Source organism: Hyaena hyaena, unplaced genomic scaffold (assembly GCF_003009895.1).
Source record: "Hyaena hyaena isolate Hyena2069 unplaced genomic scaffold, ASM300989v1 scaffold_163, whole genome shotgun sequence".
NCBI lineage: Eukaryota > Metazoa > Chordata > Mammalia > Carnivora > Hyaenidae > Hyaena > Hyaena hyaena.
In genome coordinates this window covers 2,401,311-2,418,882 of record NW_024080794.1, presented here as the reverse complement: position 1 = coordinate 2,418,882, position 17,572 = coordinate 2,401,311, and positions in this window count along the sequence as shown.

The following is a 17,572-nucleotide window of genomic DNA, read 5'->3' as shown; positions in this document are numbered from 1 at the left end:
TGGACTCTGTGTTGACAGCTCAGAGCCTGGAACCTGCTTCGGATTCTTTGTCTCCCTCTCTCTCTCCTCCTCCCGTACTCGTACTGTCTCTTTGTCTCCCTCTCAAAAATAAAGATTAAAAAAATTAATAAAACACTTTAATAGCCACAATAAGGAATGAAAAAGAAACAGGCAAGTTGATTTTAGTAATATTTTCTATCTAATTCAACATATCCAGTATGTTACCATTTTAACATGTAATCAATATAAAAATGATTATTGAGATATTTTATATTCTTTTTTTAAAGGTTTATTTAGTTATTTTTGAGAGAGAGAGAACCAGCTGGGAAGGGACAGATAGAGAAGGAGAGAGAATCTCAAGCAGGCTCCTGACTATCATGAGCCATGAGTCTTGATCAGAGTGGAAATCAAGAGTGAGATGCTTAACTGACTGAGCCACCCACATGCCCCGAGATATTTTATATTCTTTTTCGTGTGTGAAGTCTTTGAAATCTGATGCACGTATTCTACAGCACAGCTCAAATGCTCAATAGCCACGTGGGGTTAGTGGCTACCATACTGGACATCACAGGTTTAGGCTATGACCCAGTGAGGACATAACCAGTGCCTTGCATGTGGTAGACACTCATTAAATGTGGAAGGAGATGAGTGGAAAGGAGCAATCTGCAAGTCACCGTGCATATGTAATAAGGATCATCTTTATTAAATGTTTTTCTCTTTTGCATTTCCTTATGTTCAACCTTTCCCTATTCTGCAAGGGCATGTTTATTTCTAGAAGGTTAGGTTTGCTGCAGCAAGAATATAAAGTGAAAGAAGGAATCAGTTTTTAGCTATCTCATATCCAAAGCCAGGCTTTCTTTCTTTCTTTCTAAAGAAAGAAAAGGAATGTTTTATATTTCTTTTTATTTTTTAGCTCTCATTTATATATGAAAATTTAGACCTTACAGACTATCAAATATACTAAAATCTATTTATAACTCAACATGTCCAAGAAAGCTCTTGCTATCTACCCATTCTCAGTAGAAATAAAAGATTTTTTTTATGTAGTACGTGTAACTATGTATAATACATTTAAGATTAATAAGAAATTAGCAAAAGAAGTATCACTGTGCAATGTGATCAAATGATTTTAATGCAACCGAGACCTGGTTATGTAGTGTGTAGATAAAAGACTATGCTGCAGGGTAAAGGACAAAGATCATCCTTTTTAAAAAGTAAATTTAGGAATAATAGAATGCACTAATCCTATTCTACGTTTTGGCCCATCTCCACAAAACGTTCTTTAAGATGTATTCTTTCTTCACCTTTGACCTCATTCAGAATGTTCTAACGCTGAAACAATGTTGCAAGATAACAAACAGAAGAATGCCAGGGAAGAAGACTAGGGCTTGACAGTTATTGAGTGGAGACAAAGGGCTGATTTGTTGCTCTTTTAGTTACTAGAAAAGATCATTAGGGCCAGGTGGGATGCACGTGGGTAAAGAGGGCACCTGAACAAACAAGTATTGAATTTAGAGAATGCCTTCCAGTCACTTCTGGGCTACGTTCCCAAGGCAGACTCAAAAGTTACCTGCCCTGCCAGGTACCTACTAATCTATCCCCCTGGGAAGGAAACACAGTCTCCATGACTGTTTGAGGCGTCTCTTGAAAGCTCCAAGTATGATTTTCTTTTCTGTACACTAATTGGTGCAGTACCTCATTTTGAATAATTAAACAAGTACTTTTTAAAAATGTTTATTTATTTATCGTGAGACAGAGTATGAGAGAGTGGGGGAGGGGCAGAGAGCATGGGATAGAGAGAACCCCAAGCAGGCTCTGCACTGCCAGCACAGGGCTCAATCTCACAAACCATGAGATCATGACCTAGGCCAAAATCAAGAGTTGGATGTTAACCAACTGAGCCACCCAGGCGGCCCTAAACAAGTAATTTTTGATGGTGGAGTGGATCTAGTATTCCCTGAAACTGTCCTAATAGTCCCAGATGAAGGAAAGACTTCACAGATATTTCAGTGTACCTACAACTAAGACATTGATGTCAGCCTTTAGATTCAAGCTGATAGTTCCTGGCAGGGGGGTGGAGTGGGGATGCAAATTCAGGTGAATTAGAAGATATAATATGAGGTGTCATCTGCAAAATAAGAAACTGAACACTTCATTTAAAGTTTTGGTTTTCTCTTAGGCTTGTATTCATAAATGTAAAAAAGAAATGCTTGGTATAGTGTGGAATACCATTGAGGCTTTTTTTTCCTTTATACAATCCTAGTATTTTGTATCTATGGGATATATAAAATAAGCTGAGTGCTATGACCTCCATGATTTTGCCCCAGGCATTTAACAGGATGCCAGCTTCCCATGTATAGACCTGCCAGTCCCACACACTCTGTACCTACTCTGTGGCAAGTTGAGCTCATCATCTTCCCATGTGTACTCTTTCCTCTAATGAAGCTTCCATTATCCCATTCAAACACCAGTGTTCTCGGCAAAGGAAACAATCAGTAACACTAATAGGCAACTGATGGAATGGGAAAAGATAGTTGCAAATGAGATATCAAATAAAGGGTTAATATCCAAAATCTATAAGGAACCCACCAAACTCCACACCCAAAAAACAAATAATCCAGTGAAGAAATGGGCAGAAGACATGAACAGACACTTCTCCAAAGAGGACATCCAGATGGCCAATAGACACATGAAACGATGCTCAGCATCCCTCCTCATCAGGGAAATACAAATCAAAACCACACTGAGATACCACCTCACACCAGTCAGAGTGGCTAAAATGAGCAAATCAGAGGACTCTAGATGCTGGTGAGAATGTGGAGAAACGGGCACCCTTCCTCCACTGTTGGTGGGAATGTAAACTGGTATAGCCCCTCTGGAAAACAGTGTGGAGGTTCCTCAAAAAATTAACAATAGAACTCCCCTATGACCCAGCAGTAGCACTGCTAGGAATTTACCCAAGGGATACAGGAGTGCTGATGCATAGGGGCACATGTACCCCAGTGTTCATAGCAACACTTTCAACAATAGCCAAAATATGGAAAGAGCCTAAGTGTCCATCAATGGACGAATGGATCAAGAAGATGTGGTTCATCTATACAATGGAATACTCCATGGCAATGAGAAAGAATGAAATCTGGCCATGTGTAGCAACATGGATGGACCTTGAGGGTGTAATGCTGAGTGAAATATGTCAGGCAGAGAAGGACAAATACCATATGTTTGCACATATAGGTGGGTTAGGAGGAAGCTAATGGAGGACCATGAGGGAGAAGAAGGGGAAAAATAGTGGGGGAGAGGGAGGGATGCAAACCATGAGAGACTCTTGAATGCTGAGAACAAACTGAGGACTGATGGGGATGGGAGGGAGGGGAAGGAGGGTGATGGGCATGGGGGAGGGCACTTGTTGGGATGATCACTGGGTGTTAAATGGAAACCAACTTGACAATAAACTATTTAAGGAAAAATATAAAAATAAATAAAAATAAAATAAAATCGCCCTTATTAAAAAAACCCAAACACCCATGTTCTCTATATTCTATCCCTATCAAAATGCCCTGCACAAATGACCTGAAACTTTTACACAAAACCAATAGAGAAAAGTCTCTTCAAAGACTTGAACCATCGAGTCTTCTGTATGTGTGTCTATTTCCAATATGACAAGGCATTTTACTGTCTGTCCTTTTCATGGGATGAGGAGGATGAGTTAACTCAGGAGGAAGAATTAAGATTTATCAAGAACAACTGTCTGCTCTAAGACTAAAAATAGGGGTGGGACTTTTTTGGAAGGGGGCATCCTCAAGGCTGGACCCTTTTCCTGATGAGCTGTCAGAAAGGAATGGAACTAATCTTTTGGTTTGGGTGGAGAGTGGGGTGGAAATAAATGCAGAACAGCGTGGTTAATTCCGTTGGTCAGGAAGGGAACCGAGTTGCAGGTTCCAGGGGAGGTGGATGCCCAAGGTTGTGCTTGAAGCCATCTCACAAGGCAGGGCCTCAGAGGAATTGGGCCCTAAAGACAAGCGCTAGCACCTAGACCTAAGGAGTCTGAACAAAAGGGATCTGAGATGAGGTAAAGGGTGGTTTCTGTGGGGAACTTCGCTTCCAAATTTCCCACCATCTGAGGCAGAAAGGAAAGAAGGAGAGACTTGACCTCCACCTAGAAGAACGATGTCAGACAGTAGAGGGGCTCCGAGCCTCCCAGCAGCATGTAGGGCAGCAATGGGGTTGGAAGACATAGTGAGAATAGTTCACTTTACAGTGGTTTACTTTATGTATGTAAATTTCACTTCACCTTCAAAAAAAGGGGGGGAGGTTTAATGATAAAGACTTAACCCTTCTCAGGAACTGGAGGTCCGGCAAACCTCTGGTTGGAGCCATCAGGGCCTTGGGGAATTCTCAAATGATCCACGGGAAGAGGAGGGAACACCAGAGACCAATTAGTAACAGTGTGAACAAGCGCTGGTGCTGGAGAAAATAAAGAAGTGTGGTTTCACTTGACCTTCACGTATTGTGGAGCAATGCATATTTATTATCTTTTAAACAATATTTTTTTAATGTTTAATTTTGAGAGAGAGAGAGACAGAGTGTGGCCAGGGAAGGGGCAGAAACAGAGGGAGACAGAATCTGAAGCAGGCTCCAGGCTCTGAGCTGTCAGCACAGAGTCCAACACAGGGCTCGAACTCACAAACCATGAGATCATGACCTGAGGCGCAGTCGCACGGTTAACTAACTGAGTCACCCAAGCACCCCTATCCTATTAAAAATATTGTTGGCTCTGCACTGCCTACAGAAATTAAAAATCCAAAGCTTTTGTAATGATGTTCCAGATTCTCTACATGAAGCTCCAAATCTTTCGTTGGAGTCTCATTTTCTGCCACCTTCCAGCCAGCCTGCATCCATAGCTGTTCTTTGATGTGATTTCTGCCTGGATATCTCTCTGTCTTACTCCTGTGGTGATAACAGACAGATGCCATTTTGGGATTTTTAATGGGTTCAGTGTGAGGGGAAGAGCCTTTGAACAGCAGACCTGTTTGTTAATTGTCCATCTCTTACTTTCCTAAACTCCCCACTGCTCCCTTACCCTCCATATAAATTTTGTATCTCAGTAAAAAGAAATCTCATTTTTCATCTTATCAAACAATTAATCACTTTGCCATTTCTTTGCCTGGTATGTGTACTCATTCACCCAAGAAATTCACCCAAGAAATATTCAACAAACATATCAGGCACTATGGTTGGTCCTAGGAATCCAAAGATAAATAGGTCATGGACCCAGGAAAGCCCTGCAATTCTAAAAGAAACCAAAATTAACAGTTTCCCAAGAAAGAAGGCTCACCTCTCATTATAAAAGCTATGTGACTTCAGGCATGCTTATTTACATCTCTTAAGAAGGCTTTCCGAGTACACGTGACTTAAAAGATGTTTTGAAGACTTATTTGTATCTCATTGATACAATCTTTGTTTACTTAAAATATTGAACAATTCAAAATGATTCTGTCAGCCACTGTGGTACCTTATGGTTATTTAGTAAATACGTAGCTGAAAGACCACTGAAGCAGGATCTCTTAAAATCCCCTTTTCCAGCTCACTGCATCTTTGACTATGAAGCGTGCAAAGCCTGAAACAGGGTATCATGGGAGAAATGATTTTGCCAAAATAGGATATTAAACAGCATATGGGTCATAACTTGAGAAAATCTGGATGTAGGCATGTGAACATGGTAATTTTTTTTTCTCTTCCGACATACGTATCAAAGGAGGAAAACAATGCATTGGACTGTATCCAATTAAATAAAAACTATGGGAGGAAAACAGGGACCACAACTTTGATTTTTCAAAGAGATTAAGTCTGGGTGGAAAAGACGATGGTGCCCCAAAGGACAGAGACAGTGGGACCATTCCCAAATCAGCATCTCCAGTCATGTATGAATATTCTTTTCTTAGCTGGAGTCTTTTAATAGATAATTTATTTTGAAAAATAATAAGAAAATGTGTCCGTTTAAATTCTGTAATTCCTATGCTGTGATTTCAATTCATTTCCCATGACTTTTGCTCTTCTATAGAGATCTTTAATATGCTTGTCACGAGAAGGAAATATTTTCTTCTAGGTTCATTACCTGGACCATCGTAAATAGATGATGTGGAAACTTACCTAACATGATCAAGTAAATTCTGGAATGTAAATTACCCTCTCTCTGTGGCATTCTGTTTGCAACGTAATTATTGCCTATTTAATACTGATTTTCCCAGCCCCTAGAGTGTACGGGAAAGAATATTGTAATCCCAGACTTAGCTCCAACCAAAAAAAATTTTCCACATACTATGTCATTTAGCTAAAAGTTTTGCCTTGAATTTTCTGCATCTGGGTTAGATTTTATGTATTAATGTTTCCACCATTACTTCTAGAATATTTGGAATATTATTGGTTAAAATAAATAGGTAATGGAACAGTGTAAATTACAGAAGGTAATAGTATTTGTATAGCACACTACGCATTCACATGCATAGTCTTATTTAATTATCAAACTAAGAATCAGAGTCAGGTTATACTTCTATTCCCAATTTACAAATGGAAAAAAACCAAGTCTCTGAGAGGTTATGTAATTTACTAAGAAACACAGTTATAAATGGAAGCTTTTGAGTTCAACCAATTTCTTTTTTTTACTCCAGATCCAGCATTGATTATCCTCTTTTCTTAAAAATTATTTGTTTTCCTGTTTTTCTAAGGTAGTCCAAGTCTGGAATCAAGAAACCTGAGTTTGAATCGCAGTTCTACCAATCCTTAAACATGCAGCCTGGACAAAGTACTTGACCTCTCCAAGCCTCATATCTTGAGGCTATTAAATCTAGCTGATGGCTGACTGACCTACCTCTTGGGATTGTGAAGATTAAATTAGGTTATACTTATAAAGCTCAAGCATACAGCTTAATAAATGTTGTTTTTATTGTTATTCTCAGAATAATTCTTTTTTTAATTTTTAAAAAATTTATTTATTTAGTTTGAGAGAGAGACAGACAAAGCAAGCAGGGGAGAGGCAGAGAAAGAGGGAGAAAGAATCTCAGGCAGGCTCCACACTGTAAGAGCAGAGCCTGATGTGGTGTTCAAACTCATGAACTGCAAGATCATGACCTCAGCCGAAACCAAGAGTCTGGTGCTTAACCAACTGAACCACCCAGGCGTCCCCTCAGAATAATTCTTAAGGAAACATTTTAAGAATTGATATGAGATTTCTACCTTTATAACTTGCAAATTTAAGAATGTCTATCTGGCTCAATTCTTCAACTCTTTTCTGTTTTTTCTCACCATGAGTACTCTTTGGCAAAGGTGTCTTAACCATACATGAGTCCCCAAAATAAAGTATTTTTAACTTCTTCCTTCTCTCTCTCTCTTTTTTTTTTTTTTTACAAATAGTTTATTGTTAAGTTGGTTTCCGTATAACATCCAGTGCTCATCCCCACAAATGCCCTCCTCCATGCCCATCTCCCCCCTTCCCCCCCACACCCATCAGTCCTCAGTTTGTTCTCAGCATTCAAGAGTCTCTCATGGTTTGCCTCCATCCCTTTCCCCCACTATTTCTCCCCTTCTTCCCCACGGTCCTCCGTTCAGTTCCTCCCAATCCTCCTATACGTGCAAACATATGGTATTTGTCCTTCTCTGCCTGACTTTTTTCGCTCAGCATAACACCCTCAAGGTCCATCCATGTTGCTACACATGGCCAGATTTCATTGTTTCTCATTGCCATGTAGTATTCCATGGTATAGATAAACCACATCTTCTTGATCCATTGGTCCGTTGATGGACACTTAGGCTCTTTCCATGATTTGGCTATTGTGGAGAGTGCTGCTATGAACACTGGGGTACATGTGCTCCTATGCATCAGCACTCCTGTATCCCTTGGGTAAATTCCTAGCAGTGCTATTGCTGGGTCATAGGGGAGTTCTATTGTTAATTTTTTGAGGAACCTCCACACTGTTTTCCAGAGGGGCTGCACTACTTATTCCTTCTTCTACCACACCTAGCAGTGATTTTATAATTCCATCTATACTACAGTGAGGTTTAGTTCTCCTTTTCCATATTTTCATGCTATGAATTTTCCCTGCTTATGATTCAATTTAATTGATGGGCACAGTTGGGGAAATTCTCAATAAGTCAAAAATGTTAATCTTACTCTTCTTGCAATTATGATAAGACATATAGTTAGAATTTTTCATTCTTTTTTTTTTAAGGTTTTTTATTTATTTCTGAGAGAGAAAGAGAGACAGCATGAGCAGGGGAGGGTCAGAGAGAGACACACAGAATCTGAAACAGGCTCCAGGCTCTGAGCTAGCTGTTAGCACAGAGCCCGATGTGGGTCTTGAACAACAAACCGTGAGATCATGACCTGAGCCGAAGACGACCGCCCAACAGACTGAGCCACCCAGGTGTCCCAGAATTTCTTTCTTAATCTCTTTAATAGTTCCTATCTCTTCTTCTGTCTGTGCTACATTCTACATAATTTCTTCAGATACACTTTTCATTTCACCAATTCTTTCTCCAGCTGTGTTGAATTTATTGTTAAATCTCTTCATTTCTAACTTCACTTATTATAATTTTAATTTCTAAAGTGTATTTGTTTCTCTGAGTAATCTATTTGAATACCTTTTAATTTTTCTGGTTGTGAGGGGCACCTGGGTGGCTCAGTTGGTTAAGCATCTGATTTCAGCTCAGGTCATGATCTTGTGGTTCAAGAGTTCCAGTTCTGCATCAGGCTGTTTGCTGACAGCTCAGAGCCTGCAACCTTCTTCCGATTCTGTGTCTCCCTCTCTCTCTGCCCCTCCCCTGCTTGTACTCTCTCAAAAATAAATAAAACATATAAAAATTTTAAAAAATATTTCTGGTTCTCTGAACATATTTTCAAATTTGTCTTACATTTATTTAAACATGATAAATGTAGTTATTTCAGAGTCTGTATTTACTAATTCCATATCTGAAATCCTCGGAGATCTATTTTTGCTGTCTGTTATTTCTGCCAATTGTTCCTTATGATGTCTTGGTTCCTTGTGTATTTAGCAAGTTTACTAGTCACTTTTTTCCTGTGAACTACTTATTTTCCTTGGAATTTTATGTGTGACAATTTTTTGAACCCAACAAAAGATGCATTCTTTCAGAGTTGTTTGGCACTTATTTTTTTTTTCCTAATTTTTATTATTGAAGTATAGTGGACACAGAACGTTATCTTAATTTCAGGTGTACGACATAGTGATTAAACAAGTCTACACTGTGTGCAATCACCATAGTGTAGTCATCATGATCACCATCCAGCATTATTATGGTATCATTGAGTATATTCCCTATGCTGACTCTCCATCTCCATGACGTACTTATTTTATAAATGGAAGTTTGTATCTCTTCATCCCCTTCACCCACTCTGCCCATCCCCTTACCTCCCTCCCCTGACAACCACCAGTTTGTATTTATGAGTCTGTCTCTATGTATTTGTTGGTTTTGTTTTTTAGATTCCACATATATGTGAAATAATATGCTATTTCACTTTCTCTGTCTTATTTCACTTAGCATGATACCTTCTGGGTCCACCAGTGCTGTCACAAATGACAAGATCTCATTCCTTTTTATGTCTAAATAATATTCCATGGTATATATACCTCATCGTTTGTATCCATTCATGTATGGATGGATACTTGGGTTGCTTCCATATCTTGGCTATTGTAAGTAATGCCACAATAAACATGGGAGTACATGTATCTTTTCAAATTAGTGTTTTTGTCTTCTTTGGGTAAATACCCAGAAGTAGAATTACTGGATCGTATGATAATTCCACTTAAAACATTTTTGGAAACCTCCATACTGTTTTCCACATGGTTATGCCAATTTACATTCCCACCAACAGTGCATGAGGACCCTGTCCTCTCCACATCCTCGCCAACACTTGCTATTTCTTGTCTTTTTGATACTAGCCATTCTGACAGTTGTGAGATGACAATCTCATTGTAGTTTTGAATTTTATTTCCCTGATGATTAGCAATGTTGAGCATCTGCAAATGATGTATCTGATAAGGAGTTGATATAAAAAATATATATAAAGAAGTTACACAACTCAACACCACACACACACACACATCTGATGTAAAAATGGACAGAGGATCTGAACAGACATTTTTTCAAAGTAGACCTACAGATGGCACTTATTTCTGCCAGAACACTTCCTGACAATACACAGGATCACTCAAAATCTAATTTTTGGCCAGAAATATTTTGGACTATCTAAGTAGTGTGAAATGCAGCCCCAAAGTAACATGAGGACCAGTGTGATAGTCCAGATTTTCAGCAGTGATTCTTTTTCTCTGCTTAGTGCCTAGATTTGAAAGTGTAGTATTTGGGGGGGATCCCCCTGTTGGTGTAAAGATGGGTGCCACTTTCCATTCACATACACTGGGTGTATAGCCCTTTGTAGTCTCAACTTTAGGTTGGACTACACTGGTATAATTAAACCAGCTATTAGACCCTCCACAGAGGGAGGAAATCTTTGGGCTTTTTACCTACCCCCTGTGTGGTCTTGAAAATCAAAGCTAGGGGCGCCTAGGTGGCTCAGTTGGTTAAGTGTCTGACTTCGGCTCAGGTCATGATCTCACAGTACGTGGGTTCGAGCCCCGCATCGGGCTCTGTGCTGACAGCCAGCTCAGAGCCTGGAGCCTGTTTCAGATTCTGTGTCTCCCTCTGTCTCTGACCCTCCCCTGCTCATGCTGTCTCTCTCTCTATCTCAGAAATAAAACATTAAAAAAAATAATAAATAAATAAAAAAGAATATAGCTTTGAAAAAAAATCAAAGCTAAAGTTTATACAGTTTAGCCAGTGCCCCCAGAGAGTCAGCTGTGATGTTCTGCTTAACTCTGAGTTCCCTCACTTAGGTTTTACGTCCAAGAATTCAAATAACTTATCCAGAATATTTAATTTGTTTCCAGGAAGAGGGTCAGTCCATGTACCTATTCTTCATATTACCCAAAACCAAAGTCTCTCCCCATAGTTTTACTGATTCAGGCTTTTTTATCAAATTTGGTACAAATTTGGTAAAATTGGCAACTTGGAAAAACGATTTGATCCAGTGAAAATCAAGAAAATATGATTAAGCAATCGACTAAGTTGTTTTTTTTAGAAGACTACGCTGTCTATGCACCTGTGCTGACTTTGCATTCACCCTACAGCAACTGCCTAGCAGGGATGGCCATCAAGCCGGCCCTCACCTGGAGGGCGGCTTCCGACTGATGCCAGGCAGGCTCATGTAGTACAAGCCGCTGCTGCTCCATAAGGGTATATAGGGCTCTCAGCCTCTGGAGGGTAGTGTCCAGAACTGATAGTTATGCACACTAGAAGGGCAGGCAGACGGAGGGGAGAGCCAAGAGTGGTGGTGGGCGTGTTAAGTACACTCTTTGGGATACAGTGGAGCGTTAGTCCAGAGAAGAAGTCAAAGAGCAAAGGCCTAAGTCTGCCAGCAGGCATTCTCCCCAGAAAGCAACAAGAAACATGGATCTGGAGTAACTAAGCTTCTCTGCTGCTCCCTGGGCTCTTGACAGCATATCTTTTCACCTCAACCCTAGTGTCCCAACGACGACTTCTACCCCCCTCATGGATGCAGCTTTATTCACTCAGCCCTCTGCCCCTCCTCTGCTCTCCTTCACTAGCCTGGTATCATTTATCAAGCAGAAAAATCTCTCTCTATAAATAGCATCCAAAGCTCTCTCTGCACTGCAATTTTCCTGGCCTTTTGAGCAAGACAAAGACATATTTGGAGCTGTGGGTTAAGGCAGTAGTACCGAGATTTTTCTTGGACCAGTTAAATGTTTAGAAAACTAAAAGTCATTACTAAGAGTTTATTTACTTTTTGGATTTCTAAGTAAAAATATATATTTTAAAAACTCCTGCAAACTGTTTTCTGCTATTGTATCCATTTGCTGCATAAGAAACACCCCAACATGTGGTGGCTTCAGACAGCGTGTGTTAATTATTGTCATGTTTCTGGGGCCCCTCTTGTCTGGGCCTGCTTGCCCGGGGCGGGGTGGGCCAGGGTGCTCTCATTTACACATCTGGGCCCTGAATGTGGCCACCTGGGACCGATAGGACCTCTCTCCACATGGTCTCCAATCCCAAGTGGCCAGCCAGGGCATGTTCGCATGGTGGTCGAAAGGTTCTCAGCAGCAAGAGAGGAAAGCGCCAGCATACAAGTCCCATTGCCCACAGCAAGTCACATGGGCAAGTCCAGAGTCAAAGGGTGGAGAAATAAATTCCTGCTCTTGGGGGAGCTGCTAAGTCACATCACAAAGGGACAAACAGGGAAGAATTTATGACCACTTGGGCTGCACCCTACTACCATGTTATTCATCTCATAAAAGAAAAGAACATCTTACCAAAAAATGGTTAGAATAAAAGGTCCTCACATGTAAAATATTCAGCTTTATGAAAAACCCACTGCATTGCCCTATTACTATAATTACTCCTACCACCATGAGCTGGTGGAAACTTCATTCTGTCAACATTCTTCTGGAGAACAGCATCTGGGGCTGTGCTATTAGGAAACTGAATCTGGCAGCATCGCTGAGCACCAGAGAAAAGGCAGGGGGGACCTACAGGCAGGGAAGCCAGCTAAGAATCCAGAGAGAAAATCATGAGAGAGTGTGAAGGAGGCAAGTGGGCACTGAAATAACGAGGGAGCAAGGAAGTGTGATAAATAGCTCAGAGTAGGATTTAGCACCAGGATGTGATGGTGTGTGTGTGTGTGTGTGTGTGTGTGTGTGTGTGGGAGAGAGAGAGAGAGAGAGAGAGAGAGAGAGAGAGAGAGAGAGAGAGAGAGAGAGAGAATGGAGTCCTAATTCTGAGGATTCCACTCTGGGATAACACCCAAATTATATAATCATCTGTATTAGTTTTCTACAATTGCGTGACAAGCTGCCACTAACTTAGCAATTACAGACATCTGCTTATTATCTCACAGATTCCTTGAGTGAGGAGTCAAGCATGGGTCAAAGCTTGATCTCTGCTCCAGGTCTCATAGGCCAAAATCAAGGTTTCGGCTGAGCTCGGCTCTTACCTGGAGGCTCCTGGGACGAATCCATTTTCAGTCTCCTTCAGGTTGTTGGCAGAATTCGGGTCCTTGCAGCTGCATGACTGCGGTCCCCGTGTCCTCATAGGCTTTTCCTTTGCACAAGTTAACAATGGCTCATTGAAACCCCTTGTGCTTTCAAACTTCTGCTTGTTTCTTCTGCCACCAGCCTGAGGAAGCTCTCTGTGTCAGCGGGCTCATGTGATTGGGTCGGGCTCACTTGGCTAATCTCCCTATTTTAGTGTCATTTCTGCCATATAACATGTTCCTGGGAGTGACATCCCATCAAATTTATGAGTTCCAAGGTTTAAACAGACAGCTTTGTGTGTGTGTTGGGAGGGGGTGATTTTTTTTTTTTTCCCCACACTACAAAACTACAATATTTATTCTGCCACAAGAATTCACTGGACCTGTTAGCGGTGGGCAGGGAAAACATCCCCATCCTGGCTCCCACCAGAAAATTTCCTTGCCCGTGTTCACAGACTGGTGCTCATCTCTGAACTTCTCTATTCATTTTCACTGGACAATTAACACTCTTTTGGAGCCACTCAGCTGGAACCCTTAGACCACACCACAGGAAGGCGCAGCTATGTTCAAAGCTCCTGAGGGCCATCATCGTTTCTTAGTGCCACTGTTTCCACCGCTGGGTTTGCTGAAGCCCCTGCTCATGTGAGGAAAGTGCACGGTTGGGGTTCTCTCTGTAGGGCCATATAATCCCAAATTCCTGGCAGTGGCTGACCTGCACAGTGGTTTGACGCTGGGCAAAGGGCTAAAGATGGGCGCTTTCAGGTGGCCGCCCTGGGGAGGTTTGCTGGTGGCTCTGTTTCCCCCGGGGGTCTCAGGCGGCTCCGGGAAGTGCCGCTGGCAGGGCGCGTGCACTGTGGGCTCAGGGTCGGCAGGTGCCTCCCTCTGGTTCAGTTCCAAGGCTTCTAGCTTCACCTGGACCGCAGACACATCGGCGTCGGCATCCCCAAACACGGGCTCCGGCGACTGCCCTTCGATTGTCCTCCCCGCGCCGCCTTCAGATTTTGGAAATTCTGACTTTTGGAAACAGAACGTGATATAATTAAAGAGATTCCTTTTTCATGAAAACACAACTTTATGGTGAAATTACCGTCACCTCACAGGATTATTGTTAGACGTCTATGCTATAAGAATACGAAAATGCATTGCGCAGATAAAGAATTGGAAGGGGCATGGATTCATAGACTTGGTCGTTGAAATCCACCTTCACTACTCACAAGCTGGATGATCTTAAGTGGGTCAGTGGCAGCCAACAGCCATCTCTCTACCCTTGGGGGTTTTATTACTGGCTGCCACTAGGTGTCACTGCCACTGCTGGGGAGAAGAGGAGCTCCTGGCGGCTGTTTCCGCTGTTCCCATGAACCGATTTGGATTGAAATCCTGTGTTGTGGATTCCAGAATGTGGAGCTCCTCATCCCTGGGAGAGTCAGAGGCACAGAGAGATCTTGAGGAATCCAACTCTTCCAAAGGTGTGAGCCACACGTTTGCTTTGGGAAGGATCTTATCATCCATGTGGTTGGGGATGAAGTTTGGGGTGAGGAAGGGGGACTGGGGTGCCTCTAACATGCTTCGCATGTCCTTTTCGGCAAGATCCTGTAGCCGAAGTTTTGGCAGGGAAGTGAAGGGTTTTCTTGCCCTCCGTGTAGTTTGGCACCACTGAGACAGAAGTGGATAAGCTCCTAAGCCTAAGCGCGAGTCATAATGCTGAGGTTCAGGGTCGAAGGTGTAGCCTTGGGATTCTTTGTTGCAAAGGCCCATGTGAAACTTGGCTCTCAGGACCTGTACCATGTTCACGGTTTTTCTTCACTGGGTCAAACAAATGGACCTCAGATATACTTCAGAACCGCAGGCTTCCAGATCAGGACTCTAACATGAGGGATAGAGCCAGTGCAGATGTGTGCCAGCCCTATCAGGCAGCTAACTGAATGTGGCTAACTTTCACAAGAGAACTCTTGCCATGAAGATCTCTCTCTCGTAGGATGTAGGGTGCACACTTCGAAGAAGAGGGCATTTCTAGATTTATGCTTAGTATCTGTTGTGATGGAGTGACCTACAGTGTGGAGGAATGAGTGTTCATACATGCTTTTTTAGCACTAGACCCTAATTATCAAGTGTTTCTAGAAGTAACTGTCCATTTTTATGAACCAATGCCACTGAAGAAGACAAAGACTTCACAAGTTAAAAGGTATATTTTATTAATTCATATAATCTCTGTACAGAGAACGCTAATGTTTCAACAACCTAATGGTATATGGAATGTTTTAGAATTTAAAAAACACACAGGGAAATGTAAAAGTTGAATTATAAGTGATTTTTTCCTTACCATGTATTGTGAGAAAGTCAGCCTTGAGAATTATTCCCAGAAGCTGAGGTCTGAAATCTTTCATGACTTTAAAAAAATTTTTAATTTAAATTCAAATTAGTAAATAGCATAATAATAGTCTCAGAAGTAGAATTTAGTGATTCACCACTTACATATAACACTCAGTACTCATTAACAAGTGGCCTCCTTAATGCCCATCACCCATTTAGCCCATCCCCCACCCATCTCCCCTCCAGCAACCCTCAGTTTGTTCTCTGTATTTGAGAATCTCTTATGGTTTATCTCCCTCTCTGTTTTTATCTTCTTTTTCCTTCCCTTCCCCTATGTTCATCTGTTGTGTTTCTTAAATTCCACATATGAGTGAAATCATATGGTATTTGTCTTTCTCTGACTTATTTTGCTTAGCATAATACATTCTAGTTCCATCCACGTTGTTAAAAGAATGTGCAGAAATAACAAGAAAGCAAATTAGTTTTTAAAAAAATCTACCCAAGCAGATAATGCAATAATTAGATCGGATAGCCAAGGGCTATAGAAGATATAAAGACAAACAGGCGTCCCCCCAGCAGGGGACCTTCCCTCCACCAGCTTGTTCTCTGATAGGGACCCGTTTCTTGGGTGAGAGCCTATCTCTCCTTGCCTGTGAGTCTCAGCTTGCTTGCATCTAGAATATAAACTCGTGAAGTGGTGTACAATCCTGTAATCTGTGCCGATGCCCATACCTTTTGAACGACACTTATAATCAGATCCTGTCTCCTCTCTTGGCTCTGCCATGAGGGTCCTAGTTGGTTTATTTTTTATATAAGAAGTATATTTGGTGATGAAAGAACTTTCTAGCACTTGCAAAAAGAAATGATAGTGATGGATGGGATTTTCTAGTTTTTACCGTGCATTAATATAATCCTCACAATGACCCTTTGAGATAGATGCTATTATTCTACCTCACTTGGTAGAAAACTGAGGCACGGGGGGCGGGGGGGTTAGTCATTTTCCCAGTCACATGGCTAGAATGTGACAGAGCAGGATTCACACTCAGGAGGTGTGCACTCACCTGAGTCTCTGCATGGAGCCCATAGTTCCCCAATGGGCAGTTGGATGGGAGCATGTCACAGGTGAGCAGTGCTCATGGGAAGTCACTGGCCCTTCCAATATATGGAATGGGTTTTCACCTTTGTGTCTTCTTTCTACCACCATTTCTAAGGAGAAGCTGGTTTTTTAGAGCCCCAGCTTCCCACTTTGTAAAATGAGTTAAATGTTTCTCTGCTGAAAACATTTAAAGGGTGTGAATCTTGAACAAGATAAGGTACAGTCATGCGCTCAGTAAACTGTAATGCATTATCTCTACCAGGTGTTATAATGATCTCTTATAATTCGGCTTTAAGAAATAGATGAGGCCATTCTCTGCTAAAGTATTACTTTTATTCTTTTCAAAATACCTAGATTGTATTTTGCTTGCTGACAGATATTTTGTGAGTTTATATTCCTTTGGAGAGAGGGTAGGAATACACCGTTGAAAACCTATCCTAGAGAAGGTTCTCACTTGTCTCTAAGATAGCATTTAATACGAGCCTGTCTACACCCAAGGCTCTGCTGACATCTGCATCCAACCTAGTAAGTATATGAAGCATTTTGAGATAAATTCTTAATTATGTAAAATAAATTCTTTTAAGAGCTGGGGCCAGGGGCAAAAATGCTTCCTGGCCTTGAAGATTGCCTTATTTGTACATAACCAAAGTTCTTCCCCGTAGGTTGCTTTGTTTCCCAGAATATTCTAGAATCTTAGTTACATAGTTGTGTTGTAAGAACACAGTAAATCAAATCTCTTCGCCTGAGCATCAGTGAGTGTCACAGCAGGGCCAGGACGGAGTGGCCTAGTTGCATAGATCACGCTTGCTGACTGACTCCACCTGGCAACAACAGGAAGGATCAAGTGTCACTTCAGAAACGGACAACAGGCCAGGATGCTCTCAGTCTTAGAAGTGGCCCAAATCAGTATAGTAAAAAAGATTAAAACCTGACAACCAATTAGGATGGATCAACTTTCTTAAACTCAGATGAATGAATCTTTAAAAAAAAAAGAAAGAAAGAAAGAAAAGGCACCTCAGTGGCTTAGTGAGTTAAGCATCCAATTTTGG